Here is a 15,122-nt window from a genome sequence, read left to right on the forward strand (position 1 = left end):
TGTTTATAACAAAATCTATCAAAATTTAGTTTTCTCCTGTATTTCATGTATTTTTCTCCATTTTTTCCATTTAGCAATAACAGAATACTTTTAAGAAATAATCTGAAATACATTCTCCCACTCTTTGCATGGCGGTGTTGGCGCGAAATCATTGGCGCTATCCAGCAACCCTGGATCCTCTGATTCGAAATACCGCACCGTTATTTCCACAGTGTGGCTTATTGCTCCGAGTGAAACGGAACCCCGAGGTTGTTTGTGGGGTCGTCATGCCAACGGGCAAGTCCACGTGACTATCTTGTTTTCCTCCGGCCATCTGTGACGCAACAGGCGGAAACGGTGAGTATGCGGATTTTCTCTCTCTGCTCGCCGCTGGTCAGCTGGATACACAAAAATGATTTTCAACTTTTTATTCAATTGTCTTTATTCTTAATATTTTTCATACTTAAATAGTAATAAATGAACAAAAAGTAATCAGTAATTTAAAACATTAAAAATGAATTCGGGTTCAAGTAAATTTATTTTCATTAAATTATTTTCATTTGATTCAAGCAATTAAATAGTAAATTTCATTAAATTTAATATTTAGTTCCTTGTGTTTAAACATGAATAAATTTTAAAGATACAAAATTTTCCTTGGTAATTATATATATATATATATATATATATATATATATATATATATTGTTATGTATACTAAATCCTACCTCATTATAAATAAATATTAGTTCTAAATTATTATATTATTATATACATTTTTGTATTATTATTTTCCCCTGTACTAAAAAATAAAAATTCGAATACATTTCATTTCCGTTTCTAATTTTAAGACATGAATTTTTTTTCATTTATTGGGCATTAATTTTTCTTTTCCTGCAACCACTTTGATCATAGAATTTTCCTATTTTCGCCATCTACTCAAAATATAATATTGTGGCACAATATCTTATTTAATTAAATTATTTCTCAATAAATATATTTTTTATCGGTTATTCTTGCTATTTAAAATCCCATGTGAAAAAAATTTAATTACCATTTTAATGCACTGTTATATATAGTATAATTATATAATTTTTGAAAATATTTTTAAGTATGCTTATATTTAAGTATGCACAATGCTCTAAAAACAGTAAACGTATTATTTTTGTCAAAGATATTAAAAGTAATTAGACAAATACAAGGTATTGATAGAAATATTACATTTAAATTAGAATTTTTATAGAATTTATAATATACCTTTAACTTTCTCAACGTTATTAATTGTGGTTTTATTTCTTATAACATTGCTTTAAGTGCTGCTTTCTTTTATCTCCGCATTTCTTACAAAACCCTATTCTCAGCTGTTAAATAAAATGATGATAACATCACTTTAAAAACTCATTTTTTTACTCATTTTTATTTTTTTCTTTGTTTTAATTTATAATGAATTCCATAATTCATTATTACAAACATTACAGAATTTTATAACCTGTTTTCCCATAAATGTTCAACCTCCCCGGAGGCTCTGGCAACCCCCCCTCTTCCATGAGTAGTGCAACTTTTGGACAGATCTATTCCTATTGCACTACTGAACAAGACAACAACAACAACAACATAAATGTTCAGAAAATCTGGAGATTTTTAATATGATTGGTTTCTGATAATGAATAATTTATTGATAAAATTTTCGTAAAATAAATATTTCTATATATGTCATTTGTTTATTTTGAATATCATGCCGATTGGACAAGATTTTCTTTTTGTTTGTTTAACTAACACGAGTTTTATTTCTCTTTATTAAAGTGCAGGATTTCTCATATTTTATCATAGTAAAATGAGTAAAATTATTATAAATAATAATAATTACTATTATACATATAATAATAGTTAATATTAAGTTAGTATATAATAATAGTTAATAAAATAGTAAAAATTACTGAGCATCCAAGTAGGAGCTTAAAACGTTTTATATAGAATTGTTCTCGACAACTCACAGGCACTGTTAATTGATTTTCTTTATTTTATACTTATACACGAATATATTTTATAAAGGAATTCCTCTGATGGATCAAAATGAATTTCGATAATTTACTTTTCCATGAGCTCGAACAAATGATATCATATTTTTCAAGTTGTATTTTTGTATCATTTTCTCTGCGTGGTGTAATTTAAAAGCCCAACGAATTATTGAATTAAGCAAATAGTATTTATACCCAATTTTCAGATTCATATCATATTTTGGGAAGATATGTGACTACGTTCGGCATGAATGTTTTGCAATAAAGCTCCAAAGTAGTTATATGTTTGCATAAAAAATCTTTAAAAACATCTATAAATCCAATATATACCAGTTAATGGACTGATGGATCAAAATGAATTTCGATAATTTACTTTTCCATGAGCTCGAACAAATGATATCATATTTTTCAAGTTGTATTTTTGTATCATTTTCTCTGCGTGGTGTAATTTAAAAGCCCAACGAATTATTGAATTAAGCAAATAGTATTTATACCCAATTTTCAGATTCATATCATATTTTGGGAAGATATGTGACTACGTTCGGCATGAATGTTTTGCAATAAAGCTCCAAAGTAGTTATATGTTTGCATAAAAAATCTTTAAAAACATCTATAAATCCAATATATACCAGTTAATGGACTGATGGATCAAAATGAATTTCGATAATTTACTTTTCCATGAGCTCGAACAAATGATATCATATTTTTCAAGTTGTATTTTTGTATCATTTTCTCTGCGTGGTGTAATTTAAAAGCCCAACGAATTATTGAACTAAGCAAATAGTATTTATACCCAATTTTCAGATTCATATCATATTTTGGGAAGATATGTGACTACGTTCGGCATGAATTTTTTGCAATAAAGCTCCAAAGTAGTTATATGTTTGCATAAAAAATCTTTAAAAACATCTATAAATCCAATATATACCAGTTAATGGACTGATGGATCAAAATGAATTTCGATAATTTACTTTTCCATGAGCTCGAACAAATGATATCATATTTTTCAAGTTGTATTTTTGTATCATTTTCTCTGCGTGGTGTAATTTAAAAGCCCAACGAATTATTGAATTAAGCAAATAGTATTTATACCCAATTTTCAGATTCATATCATATTTTGGGAAGATATGTGACTACGTTCGGCATGAATGTTTTGCAATAAAGCTCCAAAGTAGTTATATGTTTGCATAAAAAATCTTTAAAAACATCTATAAATCCAATATATACCAGTTAATGGACTGATGGATCAAAATGAATTTCGATAATTTACTTTTCCATGAGCTCGAACAAATGATACCATATTTTTCAAGTTGTATTTTTGTATCATTTTCTCTGCGTGGTGTAATTTAAAAGCCCAACGAATTATTGAACTAAGCAAATAGTATTTATACCCAATTTTCAGATTCATATCATATTTTGGGAAGATATGTGACTACGTTCGGCATGAATTTTTTGCAATAAAGCTCCAAAGTAGTTATATGTTTGCATAAAAAATCTTTAAAAACATCTATAAATCCAATATATACCAGTTAATGGACTGATGGATCAAAATGAATTTCGATAATTTACTTTTCCATGAGCTCGAACAAATGATATCATATTTTTCAAGTTGTATTTTTGTATCATTTTCTCTGCGTGGTGTAATTTAAAAGCCCAACGAATTATTGAATTAAGCAAATAGTATTTATACCCAATTTTCAGATTCATATCATATTTTGGGAAGATATGTGACTACGTTTGGCATGAATGTTTTGCAATAAAGCTCCAAAGTAGTTATATGTTTGCATAAAAAATCTTTAAAAACATCTATAAATCCAATATATACCAGTTAATGGACTGATGGATCAAAATGAATTTCGGTAATTTACTTTTCCATGAGCTCGAACAAATGATATCATATTTTTCAAGTTGTATTTTTGTATCATTTTCTCTGCGTGATGTAATTTAAAAGCCCAACGAATTATTGAACTAAGCAAATAGTATTTATACCCAATTTTCAGATTCATATCATATTTTGGGAAGATATGTGACTACGTTCGGCATGAATTTTTTGCAATAAAGCTCCAAAGTAGTTATATGTTTGCATAAAAAATCTTTAAAAACATCTATAAATCCAATATATACCAGTTAATGGACTGATGGATCAAAATGAATTTCGATAATTTACTTTTCCATGAGCTCGAACAAATGATATCATATTTTTCAAGTTGTATTTTTGTATCATTTTCTCTGCGTGGTGTAATTTAAAAGCCCAACGAATTATTGAATTAAGCAAATAGTATTTATACCCAATTTTCAGATTCATATCATATTTTGGGAAGATATGTGACTACGTTCGGCATGAATGTTTTGCAATAATGCTCCAAAGTAGTTATATGTTTGCATAAAAAATCTTTAAAAACATCTATAAATCCAATATATACCAGTTAATGGACTGATGGATCAAAATGAATTTCGATAATTTACTTTTCCATGAGCTCGAACAAATGATATCATATTTTTCAAGTTGTATTTTTGTATCATTTTCTCTGCGTGGTGTAATTTAAAAGCCCAACGAATTATTGAACTAAGCAAATAGTATTTATACCCAATTTTCAGATTCATATCATATTTTGGGAAGATATGTGACTACGTTCGGTATGAATTTTTTGCAATAAAGCTCCAAAGTAGTTATATGTTTGCATAAAAAATCTTTAAAAACATCTATAAATCCAATATATACCAGTTAATGGACTGATGGATCAAAATGAATTTCGATAATTTACTTTTCCATGAGCTCGAACAAATGATATCATATTTTTCAAGTTGTATTTTTGTATCATTTTCTCTGCGTGGTTTAATTTAAAAGCCCAACGAATTATTGAACTAAGCAAATAGTATTTATACCCAATTTTCAGATTCATATCATATTTTGGGAAGATATGTGACTACGTTCGGCATGAATTTTTTGCAATAAAGCTCCAAAGTAGTTATATGTTTGCATAAAAAATTTTTAAAACATCTATAAATCCAATATATACCAGTTAATGGACTGATGGATCAAAATGAATTTCGATAATTTACTTTTCCATGAGCTCGAACAAATGATATCATATTTTTCAAGTTGTATTTTTGTATCATTTTCTCTGCGTGGTGTAATTTAAAAGCCCAACGAATTATTGAACTAAGCAAATAGTATTTATACCCAATTTTCAGATTTATATCATATTTTGGGAAGATATGTGACTACGTTCGGCATGAATTTTTTGCAATAAAGCTCCAAAGTAGTTATATGTTTGCATAAAAAATCTTTAAAAACATCTATAAATCCAATATATACCAGTTAATGGACTGATGGATCAAAATGAATTTCGATAATTTACTTTTCCATGAGCTCGAACAAATGATATCATATTTTTCAAGTTGTATTTTTGTATCATTTTCTCTGCGTGGTGTAATTTAAAAGCCCAACGAATTATTGAACTAAGCAAATAGTATTTATACCCAATTTTCAGATTCATATCATATTTTGGGAAGATATGTGACTACGTTCGGCATGAATGTTTTACACTAAAGCTCCAAAGTAGTTATATGTTTGCATAAAAAATCTTTAAAAACATCTATAAATCCAATATATACCAGTTAATGGACTGATGGATCAAAATGAATTTCGATAATTTACTTTTCCATGAGCTCGAACAAATGATATCATATTTTTCAAGTTGTATTTTTGTATCATTTTCTCTGCGTGGTGTAATTTAAAAGCCCAACGAATTATTGAACTAAGCAAATAGTATTTATACCCAATTTTCAGATTCATATCATATTTTGGGAAGATATGTGACTACGTTCGGCATGAATGTTTTGCAATAAAGCTCCAAAGTAGTTATATGTTTGCATAAAAACTCTTTAAAAACATCTATAAATCCAATATATACCAGTTAATGGACTGATGGATCAAAATGAATTTCGATAATTTACTTTTCCATGAGCTCGAACAAATGATATCATATTTTTCAAGTTGTATTTTTGTATCATTTTCTCTGCGTGGTGTAATTTAAAAGCCCAACGAATTATTGAACTAAGCAAATAGTATTTATACCCAATTTTCAGATTCATATCATATTTTGGGAAGATATGTGACTACGTTCGGTATGAATGTTTTGCAATAAAGCTCCAAAGTAGTTATATGTTTGCATAAAAAATCTTTAAAAACATCTATAAATCCAATATATACCAGTTAAGCGAGGAAAATATTTTTTTAAAAAAAGTTCTGCCTTTTTTTCGGCTAAAAGAAGATGTATATAGCTAAACTCTTCTAGTTTAGAGGTTTATCAAATGCTTTGCTTAAAATTTTGCAGACCGCAAAAAATTATTTTTCTGCTCCCGGAACTAAAAAAAACAAACTGTATTTCTATCCACTCTTTAAATATTGGTATTCGATTGATAAAAAAAGTGAAATTTTCAATTTTTTTCGTATTATGAAGCAATTAAAAACAATAAATTATTTCAAAAGGGATAGATGAGCTATTAGATTGATATTAGCTAGTTGAGGAAGTGCAGTACATATTGCGTAATTATTATACCAAATTTGAACGAGAAATACGCATTAGATTTTAATTTATGAAGTTTCTTTTTATATTAGAAAATTTTACTTAGAAATTTTATTTTATTCATTAGGAAATCACGTTTTATTATTTTTAAAAAAAATTACAAATTAGAATTTCAGAAAATAACATTTAAATAATTTAAAATAGAATAAAAAGTGCACAAATTCAAGTGTAAAATTCAGTGTAATTTCCTAAAAAATAGTTATATATAAAAAAACTGCATAATAATATAAATTTCATATTTTTCAAAGAAATCGACTTTTTAACGTAGTCATCTGCCTTATCTGTTTACAGGAAATAACGTATTTCTATTCAAGGATCCCAGATCACGGGAAAGACACGCTACCCTTATGCCAGGACGCCGGCTCGATGCTAGTAAATACGATATGAAATTCAGAAAACTAAGTACATAAAGTTTAGTACACAGTTATGATATTTAAATAGAGTGTATTCCGCATTAAATTTCGATATAATTCTGTTAACATGTTGGTCATCTTTCAGTTTGTACATTCATCTAATTAATAGTTGTGCTGGTTACTATATGAACATCAACATTTTGATGTCCATATATATTTGCATCATTTTTCTTAGAGAAATTTTTGAAATAATATTAAGAAAATTCAATGAATAAATCACCTATGTGGTACTGAAAATGCAGATTCTCAACCATGAAATCATTTATATAGGCAAGAAAAAAAAATCATATTCCTGACTTTCTTTTTCTGTTTTCATTTTCTGGCTAGTGCATTTTTTGTTAATCTTGGCAATATTCTGGTTTATCACTTTCTTCAATTCATTTATTCTACGTTGACACCAACAAATGGTTATAAAATGCTGTTCTAGAAATCTCACACGCATGGATATTCCTTTTGTGTTTTGTTCCAGATGTTCGCGGCCGAACACAGTAATCTGTCATAAAACTGCTGCTATTCTGATTTGAATTGATTAATTGATTAAATCAGAATTGATTAATAGATTTTCGTATAATTAATTAGTTCCCAATTAATTTAACGACTCATTTATTGAATATTTTCTTTCTTAAGATGATATTTGTCAGTTATTTTTGCTTGCTTTCCAGAGATTAAAATAGGTAAATAGCTGATATTGAAAACAAAAAAAAGAGGGTTACAGTTATAGAGAAATATAGCTATTAAATTTGTTACCGACGGATGAGTTACTATTTGCCTAGTGACAATTAATGGCGTATCATCTACAACCATTTTTTTGGTGAAACAGGATTCATAGTAGAACATATTCTAATGTGATATATTTTGGAAAAGCACAGACAGAGCCGTAGTCGAGATATATTATATTATTATATATTTTTAAATTGCGTATCTAAACACTCTCTGGAGACTATAAAAATATGTCGAATCCGTACAATATCTTATTCATTCAGAATTTTTTCCTTTCTCATATACGTAGTACAGAGAAACAATAGTAATCGTCAAAAAGTTCGTCCTCGAGATTTTGACGAATCTCCACGTTTTAGATTCAAAGAGAATGACTGAGATACATTTTTAAAAAATGATCACCTCTTTGTCTGTGACAAAAATAATTCAGAAACGCTTTGATCTAGACGGATGAAATTTGGTATTGAGCCTTTATATAAGATTTGTAGATTTCTATCAAATTATGAGCAAAATCCGCTCAAAGGATGTCTATCTGTCCGGCTGTTCGGATATAATTTAATACGATAATTACGAAATGAAGAGAGCGGGATAGATAAAATTCATTATATAGAATCAAAATCTATAGTCAAGACAACTTTAAAATTTTGAGCGAAATCCCACAATATATTTATCGTCTGTTTGTCCGTACTTTCAGAAACATGTAAACATGATAACTTAAAGTCACAATGACTTAAAAATATCAAATTTGGCACGATATTTTATGATTGCAATTGTAGTTCTATTTCAGATTTTTGTTTCAATCAGTTGTGAAAACGCGTTTAAAAGATAAATTCAATTTTCGGATACTATTAACCGCATACTCGGGATTAATCGTCAAAACACTCGCCAACGATTGCACGATTGATTCAGTAAAAATCCTGTATTCACACCAAAGATTAATATTTCGTAACCATTGTACGCCAATGCCATGCAAAGCATGACAAGTTTATTATGGAGTATGCGAAAAAGTTGTGAGTTTCTGCTGGTCCTATATTTTCATGAGTGGAATAAAACTCATTTATTTAATTTTTTTCTATAATAGATCAAATTTAGCAAATAATTAATATTTTTAATTGAAGTGCTCATTAATTACCATTAATTAATTAATAATTGACTTATTTCCTATTGCCAATTTACACTTGTATGATTCTATTAATCTTCTAGCGAAAAATTTGTTTTTCATCCAAAAAGGAATAATGCGTGGCAAAAAAAAAAAAAAAAACAGACTTACGAACCCTAAAAATCATAAAATTACAACAGCATAAGCCAATTAACGCTAATTGTTTACCACTTTAACGCCAAAGCAGCAAAATGAACTCTTTATTTTTCCCTTTTCAAGCTCTTTCATTTTATCAGTCGCTATTCAGCTTGTAACGCCCACGTAGTTGATTTGCGTCTTATTTATGTCGGATAATATTTTTTTATATCTTTATTTGCTTAACTACAACAAATGTAAATATATAAGCGGAATTTTCTTCCAAATAATGCAAAATTTTTTTCTGTAAATCTGAAAGTTAGTGTTTGAATTCCTTAAGTATAATTTATCACTTTAAAAATCTCATAATAGTCGCTTAAATAAATAACTTTTTTATACTTTCTTTAAAGAAACTAAGTAATTGTAGAAATCGTAAACTAACCTATTAGGAAGAAATTGAAAAACTAGTTAGTAGATATGTCTTTAAATGTATTGTTGTACTAATATGTTCTATTATGATATATACTTTTAATATGATAATGATATATACTTGTTGTCAGTATTTACTCCAAATGTAGCTGGATCAAGCTAATGGAAAGCTCCCACACTAAACAATTGGCTATCTTTTTCATAAATATATTTTGAGACAAGTGCTGCAACTAAATATCTACAAATCAGATATTTTGAGAATTTGTGCCTTAAATATTAGTTTTGAAATTAAACTTTAATTGATAAACAACTTTTTTTCTTTTGAAAATTATAAATAGCGATTAAGAATTGTTCACAGAGAGGATAGGGATGGTCGGAAGGAAGGGGGGGGTGATAAATATGTGAAGGGCTTGTAAGGATCACATGCTAGTGCTTCTTCCATTAGGGGCCTGACGTGATCCTAATTATCTATAACAGTTTTCGAATTATCATATGTTTTGCACCTAATATAATACTAAATAGAAAATGGAAAAACAGGGTCTTCAGAAGTCGAGTATAGCTCTAATATATTTCAATAATATTTTTGTTAAAGTCTTTAAAAAAATTCAATACGTTTAAAACATGTGGAATCCATGATAATTAATATTAAAAATTGGAGAAAAATATCAATGATATTTTTCAACTCCGTACAAACAAAATTCCAGACTCTTTGCTGTTTTATCGATAGTGCATTGAATTATCCAATATAATCAAGATATAAACCGCTTATTTAAATGACACTATATGCACTGTTATGGAAAATTTCAAAATCTATCCGATGTGGGTAGGACGAAAACGTCCAGCAGGCCCAATATTAGATAAAAGCACTTATTCTACCTAAATGCGCAGTAGGAAACACAGAAGAGAATAACATAAGAATGAACATGATATTTGAACATGAGAATAGCAGATGCAGTAAACATAAGTACACAAGCAGCAAGTTTATAAAAAAAGAAAAAAAAATTGTGACAGCACAAAGAGCTCTGAAAATACTCACAGTAGATCAATACCCCAAACAGAGACTTCGCTTAACTGCTCTCAATCGACTCCTCTCAACTGACTACTGAAACAATTCAACTCTATCTCACGGCTTTTTATAACATTAATAGCAGAGCTCTGAATTCTCCAGAACAAACTTTGGAGCCTGAGTCCTAATGGAGTTATCGTCAAGATTCTCGATTTTTCCTTATCTTTCTTTTTATCTCCAAGGTCGGTGGCGATAAAAAGATGGATAGCTCGACATCCATTCAGTAGCCATTACTATTTCTGTAAAATTATTTTTCTTGCCGGTAGTTTTACTACTTTGGGAAAGTTTGTCCCGAATATTATAGTTTTGAAGTAACATGGGAATATTTTTAATTGCGGCATGTAATACTAAGCTCTAATCATAGGACGAAGACATCCATGAACAGGCTTCCTCTCACCGAACTTCTTACTTAAAATGAGAGGTTTGACTCTTAACATCGGATTTAACTTGATACTAAGAGTCATAAGATGCGAATTCGCTAATCTCCGGGGTATAAAACTGGAAGTTTGCCATGTGGCAAGATTCTCACACGTAAAAACTAATACTATTAAATTACTTACTTACTATTAAATTACTTACTATTCAAATAAGTAAATATCCTTCTGTATAAGCCAGTAAAAACATAAATATCGAAAAATAAAAATCATTTGTAAAAATAATCCTTTATCAAAAGAAATAAATTCTCAATTTTGAAAAAAAAATGTTGCTGAACATTTTTTTGCTTGTTTACTACAAATAAGACGCAAATCCAAAAAGATAATTAAAATATGATATTATGAATTATTTACTTTATTACATTTATTTCGAATTTCGATTTTTTTTCCCTTCAAATTTTAAGCTCTATTCTCAGAAGACCAAAGTGTGAAGGGGCAAGGGGAGGGGGGTGGAAGGAATGGAATTAAATTTTCAAAACTAACAAGAACAAAACAAATCTTTTTTTTTAACATTCACGTACAGCACAACCGCAGTCTATTCATTTCCTAGACAACCAGAGATAAAAAAGTGCTAATTAAAAATAATTGCCTTATTAATGAAACACCATTTTTTCGCCATCATTCTTCACAAAAAAATGAATGAAAAACTACTGAAAAAAAATAATCCGAAATATATAAATCTTTCCATTTTTTCCCCCCGAAGTTAATCTCTTTCTTAAGATCCGAACAGTGATGAATATATTTCTATAAATGAAATCGAATAATTTCTTGTAGGGTTTTAATCCTAATATTCTGCGGGTAATTAATGGTTGTTTTTATACCATCATAGAACAAAATAAAAGACTTTTGTTTCGTACTAGATAGTGAAGAAATGGCAGGTATATTCAATTAATTTTTTTGCGAATATTGAACGCCATACTGGGCCCAAAATGAGCAAGGCTTTGTTCTAGATTTAATCCTGGATAACTTTCGTTTGTTATTATGCTAATGCAAGTATTCGTTGAAGTAAAAATGCATGCCTCAGATTTTTTTTCTTACCATTTTCATCAGATAAAAGGCGAAATTTCTATTAAGTATTTTGTTCTATTATATTGTATGTAAAAGCTAGATATTGTGAAAAAATGCGTGGAATTTATATTAAACGCTTACTTTGTCACTGCTTTTATCCCATAAAGTACTTAAAAAAATCTTAATGGAAAGATTTAGTGAAGATGCTTTTATAACAGTATGGCGCTTTCATCAAGAAAAAGATACGTTTTTGCTGTGCGAAGATAATAGGAAATAGTTTGCTGTATTATATACTTTAAAATCCTTTTTACATTAAATAGCAATGAATAGTAAAATACTTTGGCTAAAACGTTTTATTGCGAAAGACGGCTAAATGATATATTTTTTTATTTGTTAAAAATTTATTGAAAAAATTTGAAAGCATTTAAATGGAAAAGCTTATGTATGCTTCATTAACTGAAACATATATTTTTTTTCCGCTTATAAGACTCCTAATACTTTTTTTCTTCTTTTTTGCACTGTATTTCAAGCTTTGATTTTCTTGCGCAAAAGTTCAACATACCTGACCAATTTTTAATCGCCTGCTATTTTCATTACTTCGGAAAGAAAAATTTGTATCTCAAAATTGATTTTCCAATTTCAATCTCTTAAAATGGGGACTTTCCTCTGATTTATAATGTGTATGGATTTGAAAGGTAAAAAGCTTATAAACTGACTTTTAAAAATGTCATTAACATGAACTCTTATATATATATATACAGTTTTTTGTCCTTTTCTCAAAATATATGTTTTTTAATGTAAATTTTCATAAATATAGTAAAATTTTGATTGTTGAAATTATATGAAATATTTTAATATTTACAAGCATTATACATTTGTTGAGCCGATTTTTATTTGTTTCTACGTTATAATGTATTTTTAAAAGTCTATTTATAGCGCAAAATGTCATGGAATTTTTGAATTTTTAATTGCAAGGTATTTAGTATTTTTTTTAATTTTTAATTTAAGTATATTAAAATAAAGATGTTTTAAGGGTTTAATATAAAACTTTAGCTTTTATACAAAATGTTAATTTTTGGGATGATTCGCATAGATTTTTTTTTTATGAGCGAACCAAACTTTGGTTATGAAGCCATATCATGATGCTTATTTCATTTCCTTTTAGAAAACAAATACTTTGAAAAGCAAATATATTTATACCCTTTTCATTGAAAATATTTCAGTGTTCACTTGATGGTAAATTTTTTTATCGGATATATTCACTTTCCTCCTCTCACTCTTTGGTATTATATTCAAAATAATTTTTTTCTTTGCATTTGATCTATTGTAAAAGCTTATCCAATGATTTACAAACATCTTGTATTCATGCCATTTTTTGTCATAAATAGTACATAAAAGTTTGAAGGATTTCTTTTTAAATTCCTAGTAATAATAAAAGATGACGTGTGTCTGTCTGTGTGTGTATCTGTCTGTCTGTCTGTGTGTGTGTGTATCTGTCTGTCTGTCTGTGTGTGTGTGTATCTGTCTGTCTGCGTGCGTGTGTGCTTTCAAGGCAGATAAATCGTTTAAACTAAAACTCCCCGATATGGCATAAATATATTTTGGAGTGATTCCTAAATTTGGAACATATCTTGGAGAGATTTTTAAAGTTTTATTTAGAATTTCAATTAATTAAAAATGAAGCCAAAATTTGAACTGAATTTTACGTCATTTAAAATTTAATTTTTTTTTCTTATTTATCAATATACTTATGAGAAAAAATTTACTTTGTCAGTTTCTTAAAAATATTTTTTTCTTAAATTTTAACAATATAATTCATTTTACCATGTTTAATTGCTTTATTTTCTTATTTTTTTAAAAAGGAAAAGAAATTAGATTCTATATAATATGTGTAATTTTTAAGAGAAAAAAGGCTGTGAATTTATTGAACCGTGAAAGTTAGAGATAGATTAATCAATAATGAGTTTCTAATGGCGTAAAAGTATCATGCGATGATATTTTTCGAATGACTTCTATTTACAATGAAAACAATAATTAATGAACTCGCTATAATGAATGTATCAATTTATTGCTTAAAAATGCTTTGTTTAAGAAATCATGAACGTCAAGTATTGAAAAAAAAGTAGAGTTGAAAATAAATACACTGAAATTCATGGTAAACCAGTTGGTATTCAAAGGCGGCTAGTAATTTTTTAATATTTCCTACTTTCCATTCTCTAATAATTTACATACTCTACTCGAAATTTCTTTTGATTATATTAATACCATACTTGAGCTATTTAAATATTTTTATGCGTCCTATCATCGATATTTTCAATTCATATTAGAAGACAATACCAACATCTGAATCTGCACTCCTTTTCCAAACTTTCATTGTACAACAAATAGCAAAGTACACCCATCCTTCATACAAGCAGACTTTCGATGGAATCAATCTGAATTTCGCATATGTCCGAAGTCAAAGTGGAAGTTATTAAATCATATCGTCTGCTTTCAGAAATACATTTTTTAAAAAATCAATTTGCATAGTTTCTATTATAATGCGAGAAACATCTCAAAATGATTTTTTTTCCTTGTGTTTTTGCAATGTAAAGTATGAAAAAGCATCTTAACATTGAAATAAATTTACTGAATGAAAGCAAATAATCAAACTGAGGAATATGCGAGAAGAATCTAATAATTCATTTTTTTGTCTGTTCAGTTTGCGTGATCTGAAACTAACGAAAACAGTATGAATAATACCAAGGGCGTGGTTATCATAGCGCTATATTTATTTTCTTCATTCTTTTATGTGTGAGGATTTATTACTCATTTCTTCTAAAATATTTAGTGATAAAGTAATTTAGGATGTTGCCATTTTTATGACAGTTTTAATGCTTAATTCTTCTACTTTTTTACATTATTATGTTCTATCTAATATTTCATATTTTTAAAATTTATAAATTTGTTTTTATATAAGAAGTTGTCAATTATTCGTCTCACCGTGTGAAATAAATTTTTCGGAATTCAATTTAGTATTATTTGGAATTCGCTACTTATAAAAAAACAGATATTGCTATGTATAACATGAAAACGAGTATTCTCGTTTTCATGTTATACATAGCAATATCTGTTTGCTTGTTTAGTATGCTTAGTATGCTTAGTTTTTCTATTCTTTTACATTATTATTTATATTATTATTTAGTATTTAATATTTTATTAATTGATTTCCATATATGAAAATGTCGATTGTTCG

At 28.0% G+C, this 15,122-nt stretch overlaps 1 long non-coding RNA gene across 1 annotated transcript in view; it reads left to right on the forward strand.

Moving 5' to 3' along the window:
- The first annotated feature begins 230 nt into the window (after positions 1-230).
- The window catches only part of LOC129984823 (uncharacterized), a 264,300-nt gene continuing 249,408 nt past the window's right edge, over positions 231-15,122 (forward strand). The window contains exon 1 of the long non-coding RNA XR_008785529.1: positions 231-336. This is a non-coding gene — a long non-coding RNA (uncharacterized LOC129984823). The remainder of the gene's footprint in view (positions 337-15,122) is intronic.

The sequence above is a fragment of the Argiope bruennichi genome, chromosome 9 (genome assembly GCF_947563725.1).
Source record: "Argiope bruennichi chromosome 9, qqArgBrue1.1, whole genome shotgun sequence".
Classification (NCBI taxonomy): domain Eukaryota; kingdom Metazoa; phylum Arthropoda; class Arachnida; order Araneae; family Araneidae; genus Argiope; species Argiope bruennichi.